Raw genomic sequence first — 18,220 nt, 5'->3', positions numbered from 1 at the left:
AATTATGTTGACATTTGGAAAGCATGTGATTAATTGTACCAGAACAAACATCAGGAGTGCAGCCTCCATAGGAAGGTGATACCAAGTGCAGGCCTTGATTACAACACTCCTGGCACATGAGACCACTGGCCTCCTTTTTTTAACCCACTAAATGTTAAAGATCCTAGGTGTGCCGGTGATGAATTGAAATACATCGGAGGCACAATGAATCGTGTAGATGACGTTCTGAAAACACTGCGACTCGTTCAACTAAAATCAGAGTACGTTTCAGAAAGGAAACCAAATAGCCTTGCAACTCTGAGCTGTAACACAGGCCAAAATGTCCAAATAATGTTTGCATCTTATAATTTCCAATACTCTCCCAATTTTGCCAAAAGATTTAAGCTTAGGCGCTACAGAGCAGTCACTGTGTATCGAAACACAGATGTGACACATCTTAGTTTTAATACACCAGGGCAATGTCATCTAAACTTCCTGTTGCTGTTGTTTTTTTAATGGAATTTTAAAATATCATAAAATAATGAGATGGGCTTTTGTAATACTCAGCTGCTCAGATTAGAGAGCTGGAGCATGTCAGATATGTAAGGACATCTCTGAACTCCACATACGCCATTTAATGCTCCTGTTTTCTTTGATGTCCTCACCACTTTTAACTGGATGGTTTGGGGATACCGCAGTTAGCTATGAAGCAGAAAACACTGAACCAACCCACTCAGGAATCAAAATTATATACTGGCCAGTGCCATGCTCAAAACACCTAAGTTATGGGCATATATCCAGAGAAAAACATGATCTGAAAAGAAACATGCAACCCAGTGTTCACTGCAGCACTGTTTACAGTAGCCAAGACATGGAAGCAACCTAAATGTCCATCACCAGAGGGAGAGATAGAGAAGCTGTGGGGCATACGTACAATGGACTGTTACCCAGCCATTAAAAAGGATGAAATAATGCCATTTGCAGGAACATGGATGGATCTAGAGAGTGTCATACTGAGTAAGTCAGACAGAGGAGAAATATCATAAGACATCCCGTATATGTGGAGTCTAAAAACAAACGATGCAAATGAACTTACAGAACAGAAAGAGACTCACAGACTTAGAAAACGAACTTAGGGTTGCCAGGAGGAAGGGATAGTTAGGGAGTGTGGGAGAGACGTGTACACACTACTATATTTAAAGTGGATAACCAACAAGGACCATAGCACGTGGGACTCTGCTAAATGTTGGGGAAGAATGGATACATCTGTATGTACGGCTGAGCTCCTTCACTATTCTCCTAAAAGTATCACAATATTATTAATCGGCTACACCCCAATACAAAATAAAAAGTTCCAAAGAAAAATACACACATACAAAAAACAACTCAAGTTAAATGATCTAGACTTTATACAAGCCTGTAAAATCCACATTTGTCTTTCTCATTTCAGAAGAGGGCAGGGAAGACTGGGGACAATTATTTGACGGGAAAGGGGAACCCTGAGGGAAGAATCAAGTTAGAATCTGGATCAGAACTCAAGCGTCAAATGAGACGGTGCTGTTTGCAATACTGTAGCCTCTCTCAGGCTATCTTTTCACCAAAATCAACTGCATTTACAATGATGTCTGTATAGAGGCTGTTAGAACACACTGAGTATTGAAGAAGTGGGAATAAATAAGATAGTGTTCAATACATAAGCGAAGGCAGGCTTCATGCACAGTGTTACGTGAGCTACAATGGAGTCCACATATGTAAAGCTGTCACGTTTTTTCTGGCAGTGATGGGAAGGCTCCGATCTATAGCCTACAGACCTTAACGTTGTAGACAAATCTTTAAAAGTTTTCTATAGCATAACAAATTGCATATCACTGAAGAAAAGAGTGTAGTGTGATGGAGGTTTTGGCCTAGTGCAGTGCCATCAATGTATCCTAATTCTAGAAAGGTGTTTTAACATTTATTTCCATCAGCTGTTGATACTCCTTCACTTTTCCAGTTTTCAACTCCTCACTGAATCAATAAGGGAAGGAAAGGATGCATATACACATCATTATACATGTCACGCACTGTGTGCTCAGTCGCTCAGTCGTGTCTGCTTCTCTTTTAAGTCATGTTCGACTTTAACTCTCTTTTAAATAGCAGGAAAGTAACCTGCTGCTGCTTCTGCTAAGTCGCTTCAGTCGTGTCCGATTCTGTGCGACCCCATAGACGACAGCCCACCAGGTTCCCCCGTCCCTGGGATTCTCCAGGCAAGAATCCTGGAGTGGGTTGCCATTTCCTTCTCCAATGCAGGAAAGTGAAAAGTGAAAGTGAAGTCGCTCAACCGTGTCCACCTCTTAGTGACCCCATGGACTGCAGCCCACCAGGCTCCTCAGTCCATGGGATTGTCCAGGCAAGAGTACTGGAGTGGGGTGTCATCGCCTTCGCCGGGAAAGTAACCTAAGTTTTCATTTAAAGTGTCCCTTCTATTTGAGGCAGATGAAATCTGGAGACATGAAGTGGATCAGCACTTTGGAACTCTGGCTACGTCTTCTGTGACTTTTAACCGTTGTCCATGCTTGGACAGCCTTCTTTTCACTCTGATTGGAATGAAGCCTTACGTTTGTCTTTGGTGTTCCTTATTCATGACAATGTGCCTAATTTTAGATTTTCAGTTACATCTTTGAACTTCTGATTCTTGAATCTGAGAAATATGCACCACTGATTCTGTTAAATTCTGAGCCATACTTTTACATGGATCATGGAGTTTTATTTTCATTTCTTTGCATTTCACAGTGGGATATTGAGAGCTCTTTGGTGGGATGTAGATTACTCTCTGTCTCTCTCAGTTGGACTTTCCCATGGGCCAATATATAGGAAAATTATTCTAGAACATTCTGGCTCACTTCTGGGACACACTACAGTGCTGCCATACCTGTGGACACTGGCTCTCATAGCAGCTCTTCTGTAAATGTTCTGGTTTGGGGATTTCTGAAATATGAAAATAGTGTAAATTTTGACTTCAAATCTGTGAAATTCTTAGGATTTCTGCTGTGGTTTTTGTCAGAGGAGTTTTTGTTTGTTTGTTTGCTTCAGCCAACACCCAGACAAATATTGACATGCCTTTGTACTGAAAGTTGTATTTATTATTCCTCACCTTCTGAATTTGCTGCCTTTCAAGGAGCCTGGCTTTATGGAGAGATCTGTTTTAATTCACTACATTTATGTCTCCAAATAGACACAACCAAGTCCCAGGTTATTGGGTCTGGTTTAAACACCTCTCTAGACTTCCGAAGCATCTCATGATTATTACACTGGTCTGCAGTTTCCACTTTGTCTCTGCAATAAGACAATTTTCTTCTATACTTTTCAAGTTCAGAAAAACAAACAGATATGATTTTGTCAGGTTTATTCCGCATTTACGGAAAAGTAGTAAAGCGAAGGATATTTTACTGTAATTTACCATTTCACCCATAAAATGTGTGATTTTTACAGATCAACATCCTTGCTGTTAACTGTCCAGCAATAAATAAAGATTCTCGTGGATGAAAAACTCTCTGAACTCTCTGTGAAGTGGAATGCATGTCCCCTAAGATCATTCAACCACGTATCTGAAACAAAGCCCTACAAGCCGTGCAGCGGGGGTCAGCAACCTTTCATGGGTTTAGCTACCACCACACCTGGAGATAAGAGATGATTAGACCAGCATGCTGCAGTCTGCTGTCTTGCAGTTTGAACTTTTAGAAAGTCATTATGTTTCTCGCCCCATAAGGTCAGACTGCCGCGTTCTGCTCTTTCCCAAGGCTTTTTGCACAACCTCTCCTTGGAGAAATGTGAGAGGCAGCCTGGAAAAACATCTCTGTTCTGTATGTTGGAGGCTGCTTACACAGGATGCCAACAGATGGCAACATTTTATCATCATTACACGATCCAGAGACCCTTCATCTGTGGCCTCCGGGAACAGGAGGAGTCGGCTCTTTGGTATGACACACGTCACCAAAGCTTCGCCCCCCATTAGCTGCGCTGTTGTTTGTGATTATTAAGCTGCGTGTCTCGCCCTGTGTCACATTCTTGACTTGTACAAGGGTCCATTAGTAAGTAGCATCTGAGTACCGTGAGTCACAGAAGGCCCCCTTCTTGGAAAAATAAACACTGCACATTCGGCTGAGATTAGAGCCACTGGCTGGTCGGGAGCTGGATGGTGTTTCATGTAAAGAGCTGTTTCTGTGATTCATCAAGGCCTTTTTCCCTCTCTATCAATACACTGGAAACTCACATTACGGTTGGAGGGCACTTCCTGTTTACAAGCCCAAGCTGCGTGCCCACAGCATCTCTGGGGCTAGGGGAGGTGTGGTCGAGACGGTGGACGGACAGGGCATGAGGGAAAATGTGAGCCGCACATCTGAGAACCGTTTCACAGGGAAATCAGCTTCATGATTTCAAGTCAGAGATGGCTTTGATTGTCAAACATGTTTCCCAGCAACTTATTCCGTCTTTTCCACCTCGGCGTTTTCTCACTCTTTACTCTTCTTATTCTGTAGGTCAATTTCCTTTCTTTACGTCTTTCGTGACTTCTTTTTCTTTCCCTTTAACACATTAACTCCTTTCACTTCCTCCCCACTTTTTCCACATCAAGTTCTCTTCCTCTTCCTGAGTCGAACACCCAGACTCTGATACACAGGACTCCAGCCCAGGAAAGTCATCTGGCTCTTGGGACTTGGCACCAGAGGGACCCAATGTCCATGCCAACACCACCTACCGGAAGAACTAAATCTAAAAAAGAGAAGCCCTCCAGCTACCACTGAACCCAGCCTCTGCCAGCATGAGGACTCTAAGTCACCCAATAGTTAAAAACTGGCCTGAGACAAAAGGAAGCCAGGCAGACAAATATTCCAGGTTGGGTTTAGGCAAAAGTTGGGCTTTTCTCTATGCCCATGTGACTTTTGAGGCTGTATTTCGATCCTTGATCCCCTTAGCAATCTGGCACATTTGCTCTTTGTGTTTCTCTTTTCTAGTTTTTTTTTTTTTTTTTGAAGCGAAATTCTGGCTTTTCTTCCAGGACGGAAGGAGCAAGACGGCTTCAGGCACTGCTGGGAGGCCTGAGGGGGGAAGCGGCACCAACATCTTTACAGACCATCTACCCCACTCGGTACAGGGTCATGACCACATAGTCAAACAACCAAGGGTCAGAGGGGAGAGAGCAGATGCGGACCATGGGCTCCTGGGGCCAACGGGCTCCTGGGGCCCACGCCTCCTTTCAAGACCTTTCGCGAAGAGTGGCTTTCAGTGAAACAGATCTCCGAGGGTATTGCTTTTACAAACACCCCACTCATTTCTCTGAGTAAACTCCAGGAGATAGCGAAAGACGGGAAGCCTGGCGTGTTGCAGTCCATGGGGTCACAAAGAGTGGGACACGACTGAGTGATAGGCAAACACTCATTTCTCTGGCCGGCGAGCGGGGTCTTGTGTGGGAGCACTGGCCATCAGACAGGCTTTGATTGAATGTCCCTTGTTGTTGGTACAATACTCCACGCTGATGTAAACCATGCTCCATAAAATGCCACCATACACATCCGCGGGGCGACACCACGGGGCGGGCTCGAGCCGAGGCTTCTCGGGCAATAAAACCGAGACCGCCAGGAACACGGCTGCCATTTATTTCCCCCCTAATGTGCTTTCTCTCTTTCTCTCTCTAGGCAGATTTTCCTCGTGTTGAAAGGGAACCTCTGGTCAAAAGTCAGCAGCCGCGCTGCAGAAAGCTTTGATAGTCAGTGAAGTGGATCACGGCATGCGCGGATGGAGCCTCTCGCTGCGCGGACGGACCTCCCTCCAAGAGCGACCCCTGGTCATCAGTCATCGGGGCCCCCATCGCCTTCTGCGCAGCCGATGGTTTCACCAGCTCCACGGGGCCTGGGTCCCAAGCTGCCCTTTTCCACAGGTATTGCTAAAGCAAATAGCAGACGGTATTTACTGGGTGTGATGCTTTCAATCACATTAATCTAGCCAGTAAAAAAATTTATGACCAATAAAAATTCCACCATGACATGGCTGATTGGAGGAGAGTTGCGGTGATGGAGATTCAAGCCACGCCTCTGCCTCTGGCTAGACCGTCACAGCCGTGGAAGGAAGTAGGCGTCGGAGACCAGAAAGACAGAAGTCTCTGGGCCTGTTAAAACCAACTCCAGGGTGGATGGATAAAACTCTTAAATCGTTTAATAAGTCCGAATTCTTGGAGTTTGGAGGGCAACTGACTGAACACCTACCTTGAAAAGCTACCTGGGGAAGAGTTATGGACGTGGTCCTGCCTGCACTAAAAAATGACTCTGGGTTCCTTCGAGTCCCTTGATTACATGACAACTTGCCCATTATAAAATAAATATTTTAAAATGCAACACTTAGAAACAAGCTCGAAGGATGCCTGGGTGGGGAGTCTCTCTCTGGTTTGGAGCCAATGGGGAAGGCAGCTCCACATAGCTGTCTTTCGCCTGCTTGATCCCGACATGGTTTTTGCAGATTCAGAAGGGTAATGACTAATCTCTGCTAACGTCTGTGAGTCATTCCTTCTCCCAGCCCACGGTGACAGTCCTCAGACGGCATGATTTCAAATACACACAATCCAAATCCTACTGTTCCATGGCTTCTCCCTGGAGTGGGCAACTGATCCAATTCTTTGTTAATGATCCCAGACCACACATGGCAAGGAGGATGTTATTTTAATGAACGTATATTGAAAGTCCTGCCGCTGGGAGCAAGTACCTGATTAGCTAATTGTGGTGAGGCTAATGCTTCAAGTGGCTTATCCAATAGCCATTATCCCATTCTTTCTGAGTAATAGAACCCCAAATGTAATCTGTGTGGCAAGGTGCCCAGCCAGAAGACTGTATTTGCAAAGTCCCTTGTTGCTAAGGGTAGCCAGTAAGACGTAATTTGGAATTTGTGTTTGAGGCTTTTGAGAAAGCCCTGGAAGTGGAGGGATGGGCAATAGGCAGCTGCCCTTTCACCCTTCTCAAGCTTCCTTCTCTTTCTGGTCTAGAGTAAAGGGCCAGGGGCTAGGACTCCAGTAGTCACCTTGGCGTGTGAGGTGAAAAGAAGTATGGAAGCCTCGTGCTTTAAGAAACAGAGGTGAGTGGAGCAGGGGGATGAAAGGAGAGGAGCCTCGCCTCTGAAGACGACCATAGTCTGACCTCTAGACCTCCTACCTTCACACCGCCTTCTTTTAAGAGAAAAAGAAACTTCTGCTGTTTAAACCACCATTCTTTCCAGCCTCCGCACTAGATTTCCGTGCATGTTAATCATTCAGTCGCATACGACTCTTTGTGAGGCCATGGAGGGTAGCCCACCAGGCTCCTCTGCCCATGGAATTCTCCAGGCAGGAATACTGGAGTGGGTTGCCATTTCCTTTTCCAAGGGATCTTCCTGACCCAGGGATAAAACCCAAGTCTCCTGCTTTGCAGGCAGATTCTTCACCATCTGAGCCACCAGGGAAGCCCACTAGATTCCAAATCAGAACCAAATTCCTAGATCTGAAGATTCTCTTTGGAAGCCATTTTTAACAACCCCATGCCCTCAACAAATGAGCACTTAAATTTCCCAAATAGATGGACCATCTCATATCTTTTTTTTTTTTTTTTCTGGAAACAGGCAATTTCATCCCCAAAGCAGCACTTTAAATTCAGACTGTTACATATAAAATAAACTTTACAATCTTTGTTGAAACACAGTGGGCAACAGGGAATATTAACTAGATCATGAGGTTTTTGTGTGTTTGTGTCATTTGAGTTATCTCTTTCATGGAATGGATAGAATACATTTGAATAACAAATATATATGTACATATATAATTTATTTATTTAACTGGAGGATAATTACTTTAAAATATTGTGATGTTTTTTGCCATACATCAACATCAATCAACCACAGATACACATGTGTCCAGATGGCATTAGTGGTAAAGAAACTGCCTGCCAATGCAGGAGACGTAAGAGACACAAGTTTGATCCCTGGGTTGGGAAAATCTCCTGGAAAAGGGCATGGCAACCCCCTCCAGTTTTCTTGCCTGGAGAATCCCATGGACAGAGGAGTCTGGTGGGCTATGGTCCAAAGGGTCACAAAGAGTCAGACATGACTGAAGCAACTTAGCACACACGCATGCCTACCGATCATGAGTTTTATAGTTGGAAAGATCGTGCCTTGGAGTTTGAGATATTCCACTTACTAAAAATGTGACATTAGGCAGTTACTTAGACTTGACCAGCAATATTAGGGACTATAAAGCAAGTAAAATAATGTCAATATAGTAAAAGCGTATATTTACAGTACAAATTGGGCTTTCCTGGAGGCTCAGTGGTAAAGAATCCACCTGAAAATGCAGGAGAGGTGGGTTCCATCCCTGGGTCAGGAAGACCCCCTGGCGGAGGAAATGGCAGCCCACTGCAGTAATCTGGCCTTGGAAATCCCATGGACAGAGGAGTCTGGCAGGCTACAGTTCACGGGGTCGCAAAATAGTCAGACGTGATTTACCGACTAAACAACAATGAAGCAGATATAACAGCAGATCTTAAGACAGTTCATCCTCTTCTGCCTTACACTTCTTAGCTTAAAATTCTATATTTTGAGTGCATTGATTTATGTTCTCTTATTTCACCCCTGGAGATAAGTGCAGAAATCCTTCTGTCAACAAACATTGCACCAACCATTGTCTTTATTCATCTCTATTTCCTCACTTGCTCCTTGGAAGAAAAGCTATGACCAAACTAGACAGCATATTAAAAAGCAGAGACATTACTTTGCCAACAAAGGTCCATCTAGTCAAAGCTATGGTTTTTCCAGTAGTCGTGTATGGATGTGAGAGTTGGACTATAAAGAAAGCTGAGGGCTGAAGAATTGATGCTTTTGAACTGTGGTGTTGGAGAAGACTCTTGAGAGTCCCTAGGACAGCAAGGAGATCCAACCAGTCCATGCTAAAGGAAATCAGTCCTGAATATCCATTGGAAGGACTGATGCTGAAGCTGAAACTCTAGTACTTTAGCCACCTGATGCAAAGACCTGACTCATTTGAAAAGACCCTGATGCTGGGAAAGAGTAAAAGCAGGAGGAGAAGGGGACAACAGAAGATGAGATGGTTGGATGGCATCACCGACTTGATATGGACATTAGTTTGAGCAAGCTCTGGGAGTTGGTGAAGGACAGGGAAGCATGCGTGCTGCTGTCCATGGAGGTCACAAGAGTCAGACATGACTGAGCGACTGAACGGAACTGAAAGGATATCAACCCTGAATATTCATTGGAAGGAGTGATGCTGAAAGTCCAATACTTTGGCCATCTGATGTGAAGGGCTGGCTCATTAGAAAAGACCCTAATACTTGGAAAGATTGAAGGGAGGAGGAGAAGGGGATGACAGAGAATGAGATGGTTGGATAGCATCACCAACTTGATGGACATGAGTTTGAGTAAGCTCTGGGAGTTGGTGATGGACAGGGAAGCCTGGTGTGATGCAGTCCGTGGGGTTGCAAAGGGTCAGACATGACTAAGCGACTGAACTGACTGACTTTCTCACTAATATGGCCCCATTCCCCTCCCAATGTGTTTTCTCTTTATCAATAATAAATAGAGACATGAGTATACAAAAAGTAAAAAGCTAAAAACAAACCCCAAACTGCAGACACAGTCTACCTAATATACTAAAATGGCAAAATAACAGGCTAAGAGGAATCAACTCAAGTCCAACTGCCGATTTTCTATTAACATGTATTTTGTTAGGTTAGACCCAGAATCCTTCAGAGCCACAGCATGTGAGTGCCTCTGCTGATTTTGATGGCAGTGCCAAAATAAACAGAAATGATCACATGTTCATGGAGATCTCTCTGAAGTTATATGCCACTGATAAATCAAGCAGCACTTTATTATTTTTATTCAAATATAAAGGGCATAATCCAGCACATAGTGCTGAAGGGAAAACACGGATTCGGATAAATCTGTGTGCCTCTCTGCCCACGGATAAATCAACTGATCTCTCTTAAGTGATTATGTAATTAATGGCAGGTACTTTATAAAACCGTTGTGAGGATTAAATGTGACAATGCATGTAGAGAATACAGCATGATGTTTGACATACAGTGATCATTCCAATATTAGTCTTTATGATTGTTATCATTATCATCCTTAGTATAGGAAACAGTTGAGATTTATCATTGATACGAACTTTGATCCATTCCTTCCCACCCCACCTCAAGAGCTTATTTTTAGGACTTTAAAAAAAAAAAAAAAGATCATTTCAAAATCTTTTTCATCTTGTCCCCTGAGCAACTTCAAAATTACTTCTTTTAGAAAGAGGTGGGGCAGTGAAGCAATGAACTGGGGTTTATGAAAACTCTACGTTCTCTAAGTAGAATTCACAAAACTACATTTCCATTACACACAGGTATAACTTTGTAGAAAGGCAGACAGTCTAAGTAAACAGACTTGGATTTGAAGCCCAATCCCACTTTTTAGCCACTATGTGACTTGGACTCATCAACTAATTTCTCTGTTTCAGTTGAAATGCCAACCTCTGATGTTTTCAGGAAAATTGAATGCATTTACATATGTAAAGTAACTAAAATTGGTACAAGGCAATCACACAGGAGATGTTTGCTTTTTTTTCCTCCAGTTTTGTGTTGTTTTTGTTTGTTCATTTCCTTGCTACTGACATATTTTTGTCTCTGGCAGGAAGAATTCAAAGGTTTTTCTGGTGGAGAAACTCAGGGATCTGGTAGATTAAGAAGGAAAGGAAGGAAAAGGAGACTGAAGGTAGCCAAGAGCCATTGAAAACACAAACACTGAGTTATTCTGCTTTGTTTACACTACCGTGCTAGCTCTAATGCTGGTTTCAGCCTGGCACCTTAGTCCTGTCTGGAGGTAGTTCTAGAAAAACCACACCCAGGTCTGGGATCCCATCACAAACCACCACCTCTTATAATAACAGTCCCTATCCCCTCGGTCTTTGTATTTCTTAAACCTCTGACATAGGAAATCATCAGGAAAAACACCCCCAAATTAACCACCATAGTCCATAATTTCAACCCTGTGATTTGCAACTTCTGAAATCAAGATACCCCACCTCCATAATGCCCAAGGTAATTTTGCAAGTATTTATACACTGTGTTTCAAGATAGAAAGGAAAAAAAAATGTTCTATATATTTAGGAAATTTCATTTTCTCTTGAAACATTATAAAGGGTGGTTAGCCTAGTCTTCATGGAAGGAGATAATCTCCTGAAGAAGAGTAAAGGCTATATAATTTTTTGCTCGTTGTTCATACTCAGATGTAACGAAGAAAGAAGTGGTCCTGACTGGAGCTCATGCTTTCAAAGACCCTCTGATTATCCTGATCAAGAAAGCCTAAGGCATTTCTGAACTCAAAATTAAGTGTTTATATTGGAGCCCTGACATCACGTAGTGGATGCTACCAAGAATTGAGAGGTCCATTAAGCAACTGAGAAAACTGCCTAACACATTTCTGGAATAAGGACTCTAGAGTCAAATTCCCCTTCATATTTAAGACAACTGCCTTAAGAGTACCATCTAAAAATGTTCAACTGGAATTCAAATGGAATTCAAATTGAGCTATTTCAAATCCTGAAAGATAGTGCTGTGAAAGTGCTGCACTCAATATGCCAGCAAATTTGGAAAACTCAGCAGTGACCACAGGACTGGAAAAGGTAAGTTTTAATTCCAATCCCTAAGAAAGGCAATGCCAAAGAAAGCTCAAACTACTGCACACTTGCACTCATCTCACACACTAGCAAAGTAATGCTCAAAATTCTCCAAGCCAGGCTTCAGTAGTACGTGAACCGTGAACTTCCAGATGTTCAAGCTGGTTTTTGAAAAGGCAGAGGAACCAGAGATCAAATTGCCAACATCCACTGGATCATGGAAAAAGCAAGAGAGTTCCAGAAAAACATCTATTTCTGCTTTGTTGACTATGCCAAAGCCTTGGACTGTGTGGATCACAATAAACTATGGAAAATTCTGAAAGAGATGGGAATACCAGACCACCTGATCTGCCTCTTGAGAAACCTGTATGCAGGTCAGGAAGCAACAGTTAGAACTGGACATGGAACAACAGACTGGTTCCAAATAGGAAAAGGAGTATGTCAAGGCTGTATATTGTCACTCTGCTTATTTAACTTATATGCAGAGTACATCATGAGAAATACTGGGCTGGAGGAAGCACAAGCTGGAATCAAGATTGCCAATAGAAATATCAATCACCTCAGATATGCAGATGACACCACCCTTATGGCAGAAAGTGAAGAAGAATTAAAGAGCCTCTTGATGAAAGTGAAAGAGAAGAGTGAAAAAGTTGGCTTAAAGCTCAACATTCAGAAAACTAAGGTCATGGCATCCGGTCCCATCACTTCATGGCAAGTAGATGGAGAAACAGTGGAAACAGTAGCAGACTTTGTTTTTTGGGGCTCCAAAATCACTGCAGATGGTGATTGCAGCCATGAAATTAAAAGATGCTTACTCCTTGGAAGAAAAGTTATGACCAACCTAGACAGCATATTAAAAAGCAGAGACATTACTTTGCCAACAAAGGTCCATCTAGTCAAGGCTATGGTTTTTCCTGTGGTCATGTACAGATGTGAGAGTTGGACTGTGAAGGCTGAGCGCTGAAGAATCGATGCTTTTGAACTGTGGTGTTGGAGAAGACTCTTGAGAGTCCCTTGGACTGCAAGGAGCTCCAACCAGTCCATTCTAAAGGAGATCAGTCTTATATTCATTGGAAGGACTGATGCTGAAGCTGAAGCTCCAATACTTTGGCCACCTGATGCTAAGAGCTGACTCATTTGAAAAGACTCTGATGCTGGGAAAGATTGAAAGCAGGAGGAGAAGGGGACGACAGAGGATGAGATGGTTGGATGGCATCACTGACTCACAGACATGAGTTTGAGCAAACTCTGGGATTTGGTGATGGACAGGGAGGCCTGGCATGCTGTAGCTCATGGGGTCACAAAGAGTCAAACACAACTGAGAGACTGAACTGAACTGAGCTTAAAAATGTTCAATCAGCTCCTGTGATTGAGTGATTACAGCAGTGATCCATTAATTTCTCATCAGCTTGGAGAAACACTATGGTCACTTGTTTTTCCTCTGGTATAGCTTTGGCCAGTTACTTAGTCTTCACGTGTTCAGTGCAGCCAGAGCCACCAAGCAGAAGACTTTATGTATTGTTGCTTAGTCAGTGTGATATTCTCTTGTAAACTATCATTCTCCAAAGCCAGTTCTGTGCTATTGAAGAGACAATGAGCTGCTGACTCTAGGAGATGAGGGTCCCTTCTAGGGGAAAATGTCTAAAATGCAAAGGGCCATGCTATTTGGCAACAGATGGCAAATATCATTTTGGTGAGAAAAGTCTGGGAAGTCACTGCTGAGGTCTCCATTGCATCTAAAGTTTCCCATCACCGTTGTGCTTGCAGTTCATTCTCTATGTACACCTCAGAGTCCAGCACAAAGCTAAACATCAACCACGTGCCTGGGCTTAGCATCGTTTGGGGCACACTATCATGTATTACATGATTTGTTTTTCCTGAAGCCATAGCCTGGCCTACATGCAATGAAAGGTGTGCAAGCTTCAGTGAGACCCTAGACTTCCCTGGCCTTGGTTTTGGGCTGGCAGCAGAGGTTTCCTACAGCTCGACGGTCAAAACTGGGTGAGTGAATATTCTCACTGTGTAAGCAGTTCCTAACCGGCTAGTACTTTCAGAAGCAGGGGTGGAGGAGAGAACAAAAGTATGGGAGAGAGAAGGAGAGGAGAGGAAGAGGGGGAGGGAGAGATGGCGTTTATAAGATAATAAAAATTATATTTTGATATCTAAAAATATGATTTTACCTCTACAGATATATAATTTTCTTGAAAATTAGATTGAGACTAACTTATAGTCCCAAACAATCAATACTCTAAGAGCTGAGATTTTCTCTTAGAAAAAACAGCAGTTGCTTTTGCCACAACTTGGGATTGTAACCACATATGGGCTAGGGTGCCAGGGAATTGAGCAGAGGGTTATTTGCCATGAAAAACGGAGAACGGGAAAAGACGCTGGTACTTTCCTTGCTACTGGATGTCTCTCAAAGCCCTGATTTCTGGGTAGGTAACATGGCACAGCGTAGTGAGGAATGGGTTTAGTCTGGAGAAGCTTAAAAGGTACCCAAGACTACAATCTCTCCTTATTCTCATAGGCATTAGAGAGTAAACGTGTTAGTAGCTCAGCCATGTCCAAGTCTTTGTGAGCCCGTGGACTATAGCCTGCCAGACTCCTCTGTCCATGGAACTCTTCAGGCAAGAACACTGGAGTGGGTTGCCATTTCCTTCTCCAGGGGATCTTCCCGAGGGGATCTTCCCAAGTCCTTTTTTTGATTCCCGAGGGATCAAACCCAGATCTCTTGCATTGCAGGCATGTTTGTTCAATCTGGTTAACACTAGTTTAAAGTAACTTGTTATTGAGTTAGGAGCCTTGGGGGAGCAGTTGGAAAGAGGAGTGAAAGTGTTAGTCACTCAGCCCTGTCTGACTCTTTGGGGTTCCGTGGACTGTAGCCCACCAGGCTCCTCCGTCCATGGAATTTCCCAGGCAAGAATGCTGGAGTGGGTAGCCAGGCCCTTGGGTTGACCCTAAAAGAGTTGGAATGAATCCCAATGTTTTTGTTGTTGTTGTTAGTTTTAACATGTCTGTGTTCCTTGTTTCTTCCATATGCCTCATCACCAGTTTGGTCCCATAGTAGACTGCCTAACATGCTAATTGATTGACTCACTAACAGATTAAAAAAAAAAAGGTAGGGGGCAAAAATAAGCCAAAGTAAAAAAGGTTTCTGGTTAACATGCTTTATTTTGTGGGCTAGATTCAGGCATGAATTTCACCATTTGGAACATGCACTTTTGAAATTGCAAAATATAATACATTATAAAACTTGGGTACATTCTAAAGTCTCATGCTTATATCTTACCGGATCCCACAAATCAATTTTTCACTTTTCTCGGTGAATATGACTGATATGTACAAATGAGTATCATTTACCATCCCTCCCCACCATAACCTCTGATGGAGCCAAAGCCCAACAACACTATAAACTCAGAACACCGCTGGGAGGGGCCCTCCTTTCCCTGCCCCTCCCACCACAGCAGGTAATGGATTTCTCTTCTCACAGTGTGAACAGGACCAGTAAATCATCAGGTCACCTATTGGTATGAAAGTCCTTTCATTTGAAGTCATTATTGTTGTTGCAAATTGCAAAAGAAAAATACAAAAGAGCTAATAAATCAAGAAAAAAAAATACAACAGGTTTTTATGAAGTATGGGCGGAGTGGAAAAAGTGATCTTGGCTTAATTAACCACACTTAGTCACACGATGCAGGAAGCAGAGGTTTTAAAAAGTCCATTTAGAGCTGTTTTACACACATACACACACACACACATACACACACACTGTATATTTTAAGGTGTTAATTTCCATCACATCATGCTGTGCTGGGTTACCATGAAGAAACTGCTGAATCCTGACCTCCTTCTGAAATGTTAAAATCACACTCCCTCTCGGAAGGCCCAACTGTCAGGAAATATTTTCTCTGCATAGTCACAGAGGAGCATCTCTGTACAAGCAGCTTGTGCTTGAGATCTAGGTGAACATGGCCTGAGGCATGATTATCTGATAAGTCTGGATTTCCTTTCTATCGGTAACATCTCATTTTTACCTCTCTTTGTTGACTCATACCATTGCCTGAGCTTTAACCGTCTGAATCCCTACAGTCTCCTGTCTCTTGATGCCAACCATGCCAACGCTGTGCCTCAAGTCAACCCTCCATCCTGTTTTACCACCAGATCGCACCTTCCCTTATCACACAGGCAGCAGGTTATGATTGATACTGAACACTTGGTTATATCCTGGAACACTTGATTATTTCATTGTTTTATTATTTTATCTTCTCTCATGCCTCTTTCCTCATTCCTCCAGTTTCTGAATATACCCGTGAGGACTTCCTCCTCTCTGGGGTGTGCTGGGACCAAGAATGATCCATGCACAGTATATAAGTATCATACTTGCAGAATGATGCAAGGTACATTCCTTAGTGAACTGAAGTGTTATTATTTCAGTTAACATATTCTAAGGAAGACAATCACCCACGGGAATGGAGAGAGAGGAAGCCTAAGACTTAGGTTAAAGAGAGGTGGGCACTATATTCGTGAGGGTGCTCTAGAGAAACAGAACCAATAGGAGATCATGTACATAGTTATTTCTAAGGAGTTCTTGCGGTGACAGTGGCTGGCAGGTTCAAAATCTGGAGGGCAGCTGAGTGCTAGAAACCAAGGCAAGAACTGATGTTGCAGACTCGAGTCTGAAATCTGAGGTCATCTCGGCAGGCTGGAAACTCAGGCAGGATTTCTATGTTGTAGTACTGAGGCAGAATTCCTTTTCTCTAGGAAACTTTAGTTTTTGCTTTTAAGGCATTCAACTGATTGAATGAGGGCCACCCACGTGATCCAGGGTCGTTTCCTTTCCTTAAAGTCAACTGATTATAAACGCTAATCATGAATAAAACACCTTCAAAGCAACATCTAACTATGGTTTCACTAAACAAGGGGGCACCTCAGACTAGCCAAACTGACACATATAACTAAGGATCACAGGTTCTTTATCATTTACTAAGATGCAGATACTCATGCTTTATATCCGTCCACAACCCCCAGAGCAAAGTCTGCTTTCCTGCAAAAGACTTCTATTCAATCGCTCCCTTTTGATGCCCATGATCACCATGACAACTAGATTTTTTTTCCTTTAAATATTTTTGTTAGGTTAATAATTTCTCAACTCTGTGGCCTTGTTTGGAGGAAATGTTGGCATCTAGTTGATCCAGGGAAGAGAGTACCAGAACCCAGAAGGTACTTTGAAAATGGTTTTAAAATACACACTCACACACACACATATGTATATATGTCCCCAGTTTGCAACAAAATTCATTCCATATGTGTGCATGGGTATAAAATCTTTTCTCTATATATGAAAATAAAGTGAAAATGTTAGTTGCTCAGTTATGCCCCTCTTTTGCAAACCCATGGAGTGTCCATGGGATTCTCTGGGCAAGAATACTAGAGTGGATTGCCATTTCCTTCTCCAGGGGAGAGAGAGTCTAAAATGCACAGTGTTAGGCTTGAGAATCCATGCAGGAATAAAAAACAATGTTGTCATTCCACATTCACAGACAGAATTTAGCTGGAATTACTTGGCTGTATGTACAAAGTGTCATCCAGCCTTGAGTACCTACCAGAAATGACCAGGTATTATTATCCTTAAATCCCTAGCACGAGCACATTGCCACTGTCTCTCAAGCAAGCTAGAGAGATATTCACGCTGAGGTTGGTAGAATCACAATAAATGTGGTGGGAGGAGAGGCTGGCTCAGCAGCTCAGCAGCAGAAACATCTCCGGAGAGCTTGATGGAAACACCGAGTCTCAGATGCCACTCCAGACCTCCTCCGTCAATACCGACATTTTAATCGGATCCCAAAGTGATCTAAACACACATTAAAAATTGAGAACTACTTAAAACATCCAGAGCCCTGTCTTAGGTGGGAAGAGTCTCTGGTACCATCTTCCCCTAACAGTAGTCTGGGTCATGTTCCGCCTTTACATCAGAACTAAGGTTGACTAGCTCATCAGTGCTCTGTTTGACCATAAGTGGGGGACTGTTCAAGATGACCAGTGTCTGAAAACTACTGCACTATTAATATCCTCTCGCCTTTCCTTTTATTGGCCTGTCCCCAGGTAAACAACCGAGACAGCATATTCAAAAGCAGAGACATTGCTTTGCCAACAAAGGTCCATCTAGTCACAGCTATGGTTTTCCCAGTAGTCATGTGTGGATGTGAGAGTTGGACTATAAAGAAAGCTGAGCACTGAAGAATTGATGCTTTTGAACTGTGGTGTCAGAGAAGACTCTTGCGAGTCCCTTGGACAGCAGGAGATCTAACCAGTACATCCTAAAGGAAATCAATCCTGAATATTCATCAGAAGGACTGATGCTGAATCTGAAACTCCAATACTTTGGCCACCTGATGCGAAGAACTGACTCATTGGAAAAGACCCTGATGCTGAGAAAGATTGAAGATGGGAGGAGAAGGGGAAAACAGAGGATGAGATGGTTGGATGGCATTGCCGACTCAATGGATGTGAGTTTGGGTAAACTCTGGGAGTTGGTGATGGAAAGTGAGGCCTCACGTGGTACAGTCTATGGGG

The sequence above is a fragment of the Bos indicus genome, chromosome 19 (assembly GCF_029378745.1).
Source record: "Bos indicus isolate NIAB-ARS_2022 breed Sahiwal x Tharparkar chromosome 19, NIAB-ARS_B.indTharparkar_mat_pri_1.0, whole genome shotgun sequence".
NCBI lineage: Eukaryota > Metazoa > Chordata > Mammalia > Artiodactyla > Bovidae > Bos > Bos indicus.
Note: the sequence above shows the minus strand (reverse complement) of the source record.